The sequence below is a fragment of the Arachis ipaensis genome, chromosome B10 (assembly GCF_059453495.1).
Source record: "Arachis ipaensis isolate K30076 ecotype BB chromosome B10, ASM5945349v1, whole genome shotgun sequence".
Taxonomy (NCBI): Eukaryota; Viridiplantae; Streptophyta; class Magnoliopsida; order Fabales; family Fabaceae; genus Arachis; species Arachis ipaensis.
In genome coordinates this window covers 106,551,071-106,564,794 of record NC_142435.1, presented here as the reverse complement: position 1 = coordinate 106,564,794, position 13,724 = coordinate 106,551,071, and the positions used below count along the sequence as shown (strand labels likewise).

At 37.5% G+C, this 13,724-nt stretch overlaps 1 pseudogene; it reads left to right on the top strand.

Annotated features, from left to right (window-relative positions):
* The first annotated feature begins 808 nt into the window (after positions 1-808).
* LOC148581210 (protein FAR1-RELATED SEQUENCE 5-like) lies at positions 809-3,038 on the top strand (annotated as a pseudogene).
* Positions 3,039-13,724: the final 10,686 nt, after the last annotated feature.

Here is a 13,724-nt window from a genome sequence, read left to right as displayed (position 1 = left end):
GAATGTCTCTGAAGTCTGGAAGTAGTGATTTGTGATTTTTAATATCTCTGATTACTTGATTATTGATTTGTGTTTTGAATCTGAAATTTGTGATAAATGATAACTGATTTGTTCTGCTGCTATTGCCGTTTTTTTTCTCATTAAACTCATAAGCATTGAACTGTCATGTTTTCCCTCAAATTAAATTTTGGTTCATGTGATTTAATTGGTGTTTAGGGTACAAAGTGAGAAGCTATTTTTAATTGGATTTGCAAGGTGATTTTTGGTTGACTTCTTATTTAATTCGATAATAGTGTTTATGATTGGGTTTATCTGGTTTTCATTCTTTTTGAATTTGGTAATAGTGTGATTACTTTTTGCTGTTTTGTAGTGTTTGTTGTTGAATGATGGTTGTTCTTTCTTGCATCTGTTTAGTAATGTTTATTGAAATTTTGTACATTTTCAATGCATATTTGGATATTTTCATTGCTAAACTCTTCAATTATGGATTGTATTATATGCTACTAGATTTGAGCTCATCACAGTTCCCCGAATTTAACTTCTCCTTTGGAGGCACATATTCAATTACCAGTGGAATCATAAACAATCCTATTTCTTTTGGTAAACATGCATCTGCCTCTAGCTAATTCAATATAAATAGTGAATTTCTTTATTTTTTTAATTCTTTACAAATTCTTTTGTAATATAAGTGATTTGTACATATGATAGTAAAATAAAAAATAACATTGGTTACAATTGTTTATTGAAAATGTGCAAACTTAAGTCATGAAAGTTGTTTGTATAATGTGAGATCTCAATGAATACGTAGATGGCAACAGTCAACTTGGAAGATGTGTTGTACACACGGAGTGACGATGGTGTTGATTACGGCGATGTTGCTTCTCTCACCGACGACGACATATTAAGAAAGGTACTTCGAACGGAAGAAGATGCATATGATTTCTATCAGAAGTTGGGGAGGTTTCAGGGTTTTGGAATTCGTAAGGGGATATGTTTGAGGATGGAGGTGAGAACCTAATTAGGTGAAGATTTTTTTGCAATAGAGAATGGCTTAGACATAGAAAACATTACAATCGGGTGGATAGGAGGAGGCCTCACAAGCCGGAGACAAGGACAAACTGTGAGGCGAGGATGTGCATATACCTTGACAGGAGCAATAACATCTGGAGGGTGAAGAAGGTTATCACGAGGCACAACCATGCGCTCACACATCCTGGCATGGTCCACCTAATTCCAAATTTTCGGTCCATGACAGAAGTGGCAAAAGCTCAAATAGATGGGATGCAAGGGTGTGGAATCTCGACCTCGAAGACGATGCAGTACCTGGCCGGCATGGCCGGTGGGTATTCTCTAGTTGGTTTCCTGAACAAGGATGCCTATAACTATGTCGACAGGAGTAGGCGTGCTAGAATCGCCGACGGGGATGTGAACTCGGCTATAGTGTACCTGGAGGAAAAAGTTGATGCTGACCCGATGTCTATGGCGTGGTATAATGTTACCGTGGATGACATGCTAGCGAATTTACTCTGGGCAGATGGTGGTAGCAGGCTTGACTACCAGTACTTCGGCGATGTTCTTGCATTCGACTCAACATATAAGAAGAACAAGTATAACAGGCCGCTGGTTATTTTTTCTGGTTGTAATAACCACAAGCAAACTTGTATATTTGGGTTTGGGTTGGTGTTAGATGAGAGCATCGCATCATATACATGGCTGATGGAGAATTTTTTGGAGGTCATGTGCAACAAAGTGCCATCGGTTGTTGTGACTGACGGAGATGATTCAATCCGGGAGGCTGTTCGAAAAGTTTTTTCCGGATGCAACCCATTGGGTTTGTGCATAGCACATTGAGAAGAATATTATATCTAACGTCAAGGACGTGGCTTTACGGCAGCTATTCAACAGGTGGCTGTATGCAGACATGGGGGTTGATGAGTTTGAGACCGAGTGGGCCGAAGCATCGGCAGAGTATGGATTGAATGACACCTTGTGGGGGAACCAGGTGTACGGGAAGAGGGATATGTGGGCAAACGCATACTTGTAGGATAAGTTTTGTGCCGGGTTCCGGACAACATCGCGGTGTGAGGGCATTACAGCATGGTGAAGAAGTTTCTTCAATCAAAGCACACAATGCTAGAACTTGTCCAAAACCTTGAGCTTCTTCTTCGGGAGTTTAGGAATAACGAGTTACTATCTCAGTTCAGGTCGATCTATGGTGACCTCATGTTGACGACCTCGTTGGACTCCTTGGAACGGTTTGCCGCTAGAGTGTATACTCGAACAGTTTTCAATGATGTGAAGAAGGAACTCGAAGCTGTTGCTTCTGTTAACTTTGTAGGGGTTCGACGATCGCTTACCACTAAAGTGTACACAGTAATGAATTTGGGCATCCCGGCCGGCCTATTGTGGTCTTATGTGACAAGAATATGGGAAGGTTGTAGTGTGACTGTTACTTATGGGACACACACGGGTACCCATGTAAGCATATGTTCTTCGTCATGAAGCACGAGCATGTGATGGAGGTCCCGAAGCGTTTGGTGTTGAAGCGATGGATGAAAGATGCAAAACATGTTGGCGAGTATGTGGAAAAAAAATATAATGATGGTGACCAGGAGTTTTTGCTTCGTCATGGGGCATTGCATTCCGCGTCTCATTGGTTGTTTTTTCTTGGGGCACAACAATTCGGTCTATTCACGGAGGCGATGAAGGGGCTACAGGAGCTACGTGCTAAACTGGAGGAGATGTTCTCCAAAAAGGGTGATGACAAGGGTGACGTCACGGCCGCCAAACTCTGTGATCCTGATGTTGTGCGAACCAAGGGTGCACCTAGGGTGCGCAAACAAAACCAGAACAGGAGGAAGTGTACGGCATGTAAGTTGCCGGGTCATACCAAACGAACATGTCCTGTATGCAGCACGAAAAATAAGGTAAAAAGGGCTCGTACCATGCGGATGGATGCTGGCGATGCTCACGTTGGTGCCGCATGTACCGGCAGGAACACCACAAAGGTTAAACTAGTATTATTGGATATATGTTAGTTACGGTTTATGTTTACACTATGGTTATTGTATATGTGGTTGTCTTACGCTAGTTAATATATTTCTAGAGGTCCTTGGGTGGTTATAAATTATGTTGGTGCTATTGCATGTAGGTGACCGAGTATGAGGTAACTGGGTCAAATGAAGAGGTTGGACAGTGTAACAGCCCAGACCACCCGCTAGCACGATATTGTCCGCTTTGGCACACAAGGCCTCACGGTTTTGCCTTTGACGATAGGGATGATAGCCGAAGCCCCCCACACTCACTCGTCAAAACGCGTCATGCTAGGGAGAGGTATCCACACCCTTATAAGGCATGCTTCGTTCCCCTCCCCAACCGATGTGGGCCTTACAATCCACCCCCCTAAGGGAGTCCAGCTTAGGTTTAATCTGTGTAATATGGAGCAAGTGTCCTATGGTAGGATCACAATTGTATAAATAGAAGTGCGCCTATTTGTACAAATTGTGGCACTATCAAAGGCTTATAGGAATGTCCTCTTTATCTTCTATGTCATTGTTGTCTTCTGATTACTGTGATCATCTGTCCTCTGCCACTTCTTACTACTCTTGTCCTTTTGTACCCAATCTTGCCCTATCCTTTGCTAGATTTTCTCGAACGTGCTTTTGCAATAGTTTCAGTTTCGGTTCCGGTTCGCGATTCCTGCCTTGTAGCTAGTTCTAACCTTTCCCGATTTTGTGAATGCATGCTTTAATCTTTTTCGTCTTTGTGTTGTTCTCTATGATTCCTGATGTCAATATTTCATGAATTACTTAGAAGATCCGATCGGTGTTTGCTGTGAATTACTATCTAATTCCTTTATAGAGCTGTATTTGAAATTTTGGATTGCATGAATTCATTGAGTTACTAAACGAGATGCTTTGTTTTGGACTTGATAAGCGATATTTGAATTTTTCTTTTATGTTGATAATCTTTGAAGTTATGACTAAATTTTGAGTTGCTTGTGATCCTTTTGTTTCAAATTAAGAATTTTAAAAAAATTGTTATTCAATTTTTCAAGGAGAAGAACTTTGTGATGAACATATAATGGAGTGTTATTGTTGTTTGGCGAACTGGTGATTTTATCTGTTTAGGGATAGAGAATTATTTGGGTGACTTGTTAGATGGATCGAAGATCTTTACGATTTAGAAGTTTGTTTGAACTTTTCTAATTTGATGATCTAGTTTTATTATAGTATTGTGTTGTTGGACATGGTTTTTCTGTCACGGAATTATTGTGATTATGTTCTATGATTTTTCTATTGTTGCTGAATTCTGATGATTTTTGCAAAATGTGATGTTTGTGAAAGAAGATAGTTATTTCAAGAGATTTTTATGAAATATATGATACTTGAATGGAGAGGTTAAGGCTTTTGAAATGATGACAACAAATTAAGGAGTATATTCAGCAGCTACTGGTTTTCAGGAACAATTTGTGTGGCTAGATTGAATAAGGGGATATTTGGATTTTAGATGATTGCTTCTAATTGTATGCTTCTACTATGTATGGTCCTGATTGAACATTGTTTTGTTTTCTCCTTGCTAGTTTGATGTTTATGGAGTTATATATCTGAAATGTGTTCAAGAAAAATGGTTTCGTACACAAACAAGAAAAAATAGATTGATAGAAATATGGTCAGTTCCAAAATAGCATGTTTTAAGTTCTCTTTGGGTGTAGGTGCAAAAAAAAAAAGACATTGTTCCTAAATTCATACACATTCCTACCTTTGGATTATATATAAGTATGAACTGTTATTTGTTAATATGCATGAAAAAAAAAAAGAGGTGAGAGCTAACTTGGCAGAGACTTAAATTGAGGAACAAGGAGAGAAATTATTTAATTTTTGGATGCTTATATATATTGTTTTATTGGTTCACACAATTTTCCATCTATTTAATGGGATCCTTTCCATATTATTTAGATGGAAGTAAATATCAAAAGGCTTTCTATTATACTACCTTTATACTTTTCAAGTTTATCATTAGTTAGATTAAGAAATTTTTTTTCGTGATCATGTCGAAATAACTTCGTACTTTCAAGTGAATTTTTATGATCATGTTCATGATTTTGAAATTGAAAGTCGAAATAATTTTATTGGTCTGATTTTAGAAGTGCATACCACATCTGATGTGTTTGTGTCTGTGTCTTTTAATAATTATGTGCTATGTTTTGATTTCATTGTTGCAACAGTGGATTACATTTAGACGTGAATGCCTTACTAAAGGGTAGCTCAAACAACATATTTTATGCGTATTATCATGACAAAAAAATTTGTTTATGTATGGATAAGGGTGTGTTAGAATCAACTCTTCTAATTTTATTTGTTTTGGTGATATTTGTCTTTTATTCTTTTGGTGATATTTGTCTTTTATTCTTTTGGTGATGAACTTTGTTTTTTGGCTAAGATTTGAAACTCGAAAATTTTCTTAACCCTTGCTTTTTTTTTTTTTTGAAAATTCCTCTGTTCTCAACTATTGTCATTATTCTCAGAGATTTGGAGAGATTGGTTTTCTGGGTTTTGTGAGATTGAGATTGTAGGTCTTATAGATATTGGAAAGAATTTCTGGCGATTTCGGATGGAAAAGATTGGATATCTAATTCCTTAAAGTTGAACAAATTCTTTCTGAGTTTTTCTCCTTATTATATTCATGGAGTATTATAAAGTAGGCATTGTAAAAAAAATTGATTTTTTAATTTTAGGACAACTTTGGTGCTTATTTGCAATGTATGAAGATTGTGGATGTCTAAGCTCTAAAGAAACCGATGGGTTCATTTTGAGTCAATGGGTTTAATCTTGAGTTATTTCATTATAACTTGTTGACCTGAAAATTTATGAGTATGGATTGATCATAACTTGAGTGTGGAGGCATAAAATTGTCAATATTTTCTTTTCTTTTCATGTGTTTTCTATTTTTAGTTGGTTCATTTATTTTAGATTTTTTTTATGTTACCTTTGCTCGTTCTAAATATTTTCTTTATTACTATATTTTGATTGATTGTGTTTGAATATTTTGTTTAGTCATTGTTGTTGATGTTTAAAAGTAGAAATTTTTAGGTGATACCATTTTTATATACTAGTTTCTAATTTTGAGTGTAACATATATGTCCTTTTTTCTAATCTGCTCTTTCAATTATTTGCAATTCTCATCATTTTGGCATTTTTAGAGTCTTGATGATGTTAATGAAGAATATTATGAAGCTTTTTCGATGATTTCAACATTTACTTATGCCCTAAAATCTTTTATGCTATGATGATATTGTTATGCTGAACTTTATTTTGTTTTGCTTGTTTTCTAGTTTTGTTGGGAAAAAAAATCTATATTCTATTTAGCGTTGTCACATCTTGTGGTCTGATTATTGAGTATGGTGCATACAAATGGGTAGAATTTATAACCTGCAAGGAATAGTTCTTCTAAACTCCTTCATTTCTTTATCCAAGTAATGGTAATTGTTATGTTTGGGAACATTAGGTGTTCTTCTTGGAATAGTTTGTGTTGAAGTATGCGCTATAATCGTGCCACGTGATTTGACGTATTGTTCCTTCTTCTATATTTCGTATCGGGAGTTCCTTGTTTCAATTCTTGTTGAAATGAAATTTGATTATTTTATTTCATGTCCTACATCTTATGCATATCTCAATCTGATCGTGCTTTTGGCTATACCATATATTCTCGACAACACAGGTGCTGACATTGCATTCCTTTACGTGAACTATATAACTCCTTGATGTAATTTGAAATTGCTTTACTATGTTACATCATATCTTCTAATATTCTCTTAGAATTCTTGTTCCAGATCTTCTTTGGAAAAACTTTTTTTTGATTTGATTCTTGTCTTGCCTGATTGTGTCCTTAATCATCCATTTAAATCTTTGTAAAAATAGCCATTGATTTTGGTTAACCTCTTTTTGTGAACTTTGTACTTCTTTGATTCAACCTGAACTTGTTTTGACCTAATATACCCTATTTTCTTTAATTGTTACTATTAAAGTTTTTTGATTCAGATTTCCTTGTTAAGATGCGATTGACTCTTTCTGGCACACTTAATTATTTCTATACAGCATTGCTTAATTGCAATCTTAAGCATCTTTTTACATTCGTACAAACACCATATGTGATGTTTGCTCTTCTCTTCCCAGGTTTTGTGTCCTTTTGAGTAAACCTGAGCTTGTTTCGGTCTCGTGTGATTCCTAGATATAGTAAGCGATACGTTAGTTTGTTAGGACACAACTTATCGATGTTGAAGTTCAGAAAGTCGTAATTCTAAGGCTTGACGTAAGACCGGCTACTACCAAGCAGATGTACACCAGAACCAAGAGATTATAAAGTAAAAGTGTATTTTGAGGAGATTGACAAACTAAGTGAAAAGTACTATGTATATCTAAGTTGTCAAGGGAACAAGAGTAGGTGAATGCTAATCACATCGTTTTAACAAAAACCTATCTTGTAACTTCTGCACCTCGTTATACTTCTTTCTCATGTTTGGCAAAGTGCTAAAACCATGTAAAGTTTTGCAGATTATACCAATTTTTGAATTTTCGAGGGCGAAAATTTTTGTAAGGAGGGTAGAATGTAAAATCCCTATAATACCCTTACTCTCTTTTTTCCCAAACTAAACCCTAACCCTAATCTCAAAATAAATCTCACACCCTCCCTCTTACATACATACACACACACAATTCAGAGAAAGAGGGAGAAGTAACGGAAGCAATGAAAAGAGAAAGGGGAGAGTGAGGGAACGGAGAAGAGAAGAGAGGGAGGCTGTCCACCGTCACTGCCGTCGCCTTGGAGCATGCCGGCGTCGCGCCTCACCGCCGTGGAGCCGCCGTCCCACGTGTCGCCACCGGCGCTGACGAAGAGGGGAGAGAGTGAGATGTTGAGGCAGAGAGCTGCCGCCGCGGGAAACGCGATGGAGGAGAGGACGCCACCAGCTCTGTCACGCCTGGTTGTTGCCTAGCATGCCGTCAGAGACCGCCGTTCCCTCACCACTGCTGCGTCGCCGTTGATAAAGCTGTTGCCGCCGCCGTGAGCCGCGAACAGAGGAGGGAGAAGGAGGCGAGTTCGTGAGGGAGAAGAAGCAGCGCTGCCACCTTGCTGCCGTACCTCCTTGCTGTTGTCGAACTGTCCGCTACCATTGTTGCCGTTCTGGTTCGCTATTTTCCCTTGAATCTGTTTCACTTTCGTATCCTGCCATTATGATTTTATTGAACCTCTGCTTTACCTTGGATTTTCCAGCACTCTTTCTTGTTGTCTTCCATTCTATTTGAATCCAATAGTTTCTCTGGTTGCTATGATCATTGACGTTGCAATAAGAAATGGATGCTGCTGTTGTTGCAGCCGCAACTTTCCGCTGCCCGGTCCAAATCCTGTGACTACTCATTTCATTCTACATCGATCCTCCTCACCCGTTAATTTTGCACTTCGGTTTTGGTCTCTTCGGTCCCTTAGGACCACGTTGTGAGTAGACTTTACATTTATAATTATTTGGCTTTACATCTATAATTATTTTGATATGTGATGCTTGAATTTATGACTATACTTACAAATTACCAACAAAGATTTGAATTTGATTTTGATAATGGATTTATTAGAACTAAATATTTATTTTTGTGAAATTCAGATTTTCAATCTGCACATGAGACTGTATACATGTTTGATGAAGTTTTGTATTATTTTAGAATATTCGATTTTATTTGAATATGTGTTTCTGGAACATTGAAGTATTTCTTTTACGCACTTATATACTCTGAATTTGTAAAGTATATTGGACAATTCATATGATTAAAAAGGATTTTGATGAGAAAGTATTATTTGCTTTGATTTGATACGGTATATATTTGAAAGATCAAAGATTGGTTGTATTTGAAATTATATGTTTTGAATTAGTTTGGGAGGCTCGTATTAGAAAACCGTAGTTAACGGCGGTTATGACGTTAACCTAGATGCATCTGGCTCAGACCTCAGCTAGCAGGGGCGTTGCTAGCCTAACGTGTAGGCCACACGTTGGATCTGTTATTCCGTACGGACACACTAGAGGAAAGGGCTACCCTTAGAGGTGGAGCCGCCCAAGTGTGGACTATTTGATTTGATTTCTGTATGAGAACTCCCTTATTGATTCACTTATTCATATAAATTATTATTTTCTAACTAAAATTATTTTCATAATAATGTTTAGATGATCTCATGTGAATTATAGATGTACTGTCTAGTCACTGAGTTGCAAAACTCACCCTTTTTTTAAAAAATATTTTTCAGGAATAAGTATTTGATTATGTGAGCTTATTCAAGAGTAATGATCTGCAATGGGTTCTATTCCTTGTTGAGTTCTTAGACGTCATCTGCTCCATATGTCACAGGCAGGATCCATCTATATTTATTTATTTTATTTTTGTTCAATTATGTAATTATTCATTCTAGAAAGTGTAAATTTATCAAAAATTATTTGTAACATTTTTATTTATCTTATATTCGAATCTGTTAGGCTTGCTAGGGAACTCTTTTTCCTGAGCGCCAGTCATGGCTCATTTTGGGCCGTGACAGACAGCCAAGTCATTCTTGTCATCCTCATCCCATGCACGATCTCAACTTCGAGACAATCGATGAGTCCAGAGTGGAGGAGGCCGAACTCGATTCATACTGTTCAGGCTTGAGGGAGGGCACTGTCGGCGGTCTTGATGTGGAGGATGCCAAGACAAGCAAGGTATGCTTTATGTGTCTTATTTTCTCAATCTGCAAATGGTGATTGTGTAAAACTGTGTAGTTCATTTCTCATTCACATCCTTCTGTGATATATGCCACAACTGATGGACATGGTGGCATCTCATGTAAAGGCCTTATGACTAGGGAAATTGAAGTGAGTTGCCCTTTATGTGTACCGTATAGTTTGCAGGCGGAATTAATTTTTCGGTAGTTAAGACACTGGTTGCAACAGGCTGTGTATGCATTTTTTTTGTGTGCATGTACTTGCTGAATATTAACTGTAGTACTCGATTGAATTGGACCTCAACATAACATAGGTGTCGTTAAATGTTACTTATTGGCTGTGATGCATTTGTGTGAGTTTAATTGTCGTGTACTGGTTTGGGAACACTAAAAGATGTTGCTTTATGAATTTTTTTACAACTGAATAGAAGTCTACTAGAATCCAACTATTGAGACACTGTTGTTGAATGCCAAGCTAAACTGAGCATTCCGTCCCTACTGTTTAATTTTTCTCTCTTTTTGTATTCAACTTCCCTCTTTTTGTATAGGGTTGTGTGCTGTGTGTCTATTAGTCATCATGATAATATTTGGTTTCATGTTAATTGCCAACAATGAGTGAAATTTGCATTTGAAGCGTTTGATTCTCCTACTTAATCTGATGCCACTATTATTTTAGTGAGCATTTGTTGGCACTGTGGATTTTCCAATCGGGTTCCCTCTATATCTGCGCTATGCAACATCTTAGTTGGCATTATCTAGCACCTAAGGGGGGAAACAAGACATTGATCTTGACCACAAGTGCTTGGGGATTCTGCTTCAAAAGGTTAATGATGGAGCATATGTTAATGATAAAATAGATTTGATGTATAACAAAGCAAACATCGAAGGTACTACAAAATTGCTAAGGTTGGCCAAAGCAATGGGTCTGGTAAATCATGCGTTCTTTTTGGATGTGTTTATTTTCCCATTACCTCTTGTTTCTTGGCCTATTTTCTTTTCAAGTGTAAATGTCATCATTGATATTTAGAAAATTGGAAACTCTAAGTTGGTTCCAACTATGAAATGCCTCCAAATTTTTGTTGCTTTCATTTTATATTTGAATCAGAGTTGCTTTAAACTGCAGAATTTAAAGGCAGCATTTGGTTCATCAGCATGCATAATAGGCGACAGAAATGGGCTTAATTGACAACTTTTATATCCAGAAAAGTGGCAACTCTAACTAACATTGATGATTACGATTCCTACAATGCATTTCAAACAAACTTTCTGTATTCATAACCATCACAACACATCAACAAATTTTATAAATATTTGACAAAAAGAGACACCTACTTTGACATCGAAATATCCACGTATATGAACACCCCCTCTCCCCAAATAGGGAAACGATAAAAATAAACGGTAACACTTGTCAGTCTTTAACATCGGGGACTCCTTCACCACATCTCTGAAACCTGGCTTCACCTTCAGCTAAACATGGTGAACATGTCAATTTACGCAGATGCTCGTTTCTCCTTCCTTTCATAAGAGCTATTCTTCATTGAATTAAAGACCAAACTTGCTGCATAAGCACCCAAAATTACAAGTGAAAACACCCATTGTTCTCGTCTATGAATCTTGAATTGGTGGCATTAGCCATAACATGAGTCTCCAATAGGGGTGAGTTCAGGCCCAGCGAAGACTGCATCACCGTCTACCTGTGAAGCTATCTAGTTTGTTGTGACGATAGCCAGACAACTGCAGCAGAAGTACATAAACAAAATTATTAGCCGTGTCTGAATCACAGACAAGTTTGTTCTGTTTTGCCAAGAAAAGTCGTACATGTTGTCATATATTCAGCAATATAAGCGACATGGACAATTCAATTCATCAAATTAAAAACAGGGTTTGCTACTTTCCAGGCTACATCGACTTTTACCTCATCCGCTATCATTTGGAGGCTCCTAAGGAACTTTGCTAGGTGCACTTTGCCTCCCGGGAATCTCCTACTTCCTGAGAAGAACAAAGTCCTATACAGAGCAGTGGCACAGTCCACTATCATTACATCTTACATATTCAACCAGCCTTGAATGTAAGGTTCACACTCAAGACTTTGCAACCTAGGCAAAGACACAAAGACCATGCACATTTGGGTCAACGACAAGTTAAAACAATAAACAGGACATGCTCGCCTCTTACTGGAATTTTAGGGAGCCTTCCAAGTCAAAAATTGTTGTTTGTCCCAAATTCTCCATCATGTGAAATGGGGAATCCATGACGGATGACATTGGTTTTGTTTCACAACTCCAAACGTGCTTGTGAAACCTCAATCCTGGCCAAAATGGCATCTGTCTCCATCAGTATTATTTAACTATTCTTGCTCAGTGCTCAGACATCAAAGTCCCTAAATAAAATCAATAAACAGACATGGTCTAACTAAAAATAGAAAATGAATTACACAGATGAAATGTGGGTATTCAAATCATAGTCGTAAAGCAACCTCAAACGAACTGGCTAGAATAAATTTTTCCATGGACCATAGTAGATATTACATGGGTATTCAACTAAGGCTGGAAAAAATATTACTGACAAACGTAACAGGAAGTGAATTGAAACTGAAAATTATTATACTCATGTCGGTACCTGTTACAGTTTTTGACACATGAATGCAGAGAGTGAAATCAATCATCCAAAAGTTCCAGAGAACAAGAAAATAAAGATCACTCCACATTTGTATCATATACTCTTTTAGGAAAATAGAATCAAGGATCTATATAGCATCTTGCACTATGTTGTCATTCTATTAAAAACTTTTACCTTATAAGGAACACGAGCACGGATTTCGCGATGATACGGAGGAGGAGGTAATCAGGTGCTACAGCAACAAATCTGGAGATGATCCTCCATGTCTTATTAAGCAGTTTTGTCTCTCTGCCTGAGCTTTCTCTCGCTGATTAATTGATTGGAACTACAAAAAAGGATTTATTTATTAAAAAAAATAGATAAGCACACACAAATATTTACCTCCTCTGTTATTTTGTTGTGAATGTGGTTTGTTACTAAGATCGCTCAGGTTCTGCCGTTTGGGACTCCGGTTTGTGGAGACTAACTATTTTTTTCGGGTATTTATTTCCTCATAAAATGTTGTTTTATTTCCTAATCTTTTATGAATTTTAGGCAGAATGCAAGAGTCCTACTAGTTCATTGAACCTTGGTCGAACCATTGACGGAGTGAACCAGTCACTTTACCGGTTCATTGACTTGTTCGGTTCTCGCATCCTTGATCAAAACAATTTTATGCCTCAAGCAGAGTTTTTAACGGCATAAATACGACGAGCAATGTCCAGTTGTACACCAAAGAAGTTATTTAATGACTTAATATGGTGATTACATGAATCATGGCTACAGCGTTGTTTTAGAACCTCGGGAACAAATACAATTTTCAGTTCATCAACTATTTTAAAAGGTGGCCAACAGAAAAAGCTTACTTGGATACAATGAGACTTTGCTCCAAGAAATCCACAACATCTACCTGCATCGCAAAGGCAGTGAACCTTGGCGCCTCCAAACCATTCGAAATTATAGTCATCTGCCATTTCAGCACCAAAAGGAGTATCATGTTTCGCAGCTACTCCAACAGTTATTTCGCCCAAAACATTCCATTATCCCGTCTCACAGTTTAGTTGAATGCAAACTTAAAAGAAGTAACTTGATGTCGAACCCTGGGGAATGGGAAACAACGAAGGTAACTAATGGCTAGTATGATTTGCAAGTCAACGTAGTTTCATTTAACTTTACTATACTGTTTGATTGATATACCAGGAGTGATTTATAAATCTGGCAAAACTTCCCTTTCTTGTTGCATCAAGGGATTCAGAGGCATTAAGGCAAGTGATAAATGCATCTATTAGACCTGCAACGCAAGAACGGAAAGTTGATAAGAAAATGGGGTCACAAACTTAATCTTCAAACAGATAGTAACAAGGCAAAGCATTTGATGGAACTCT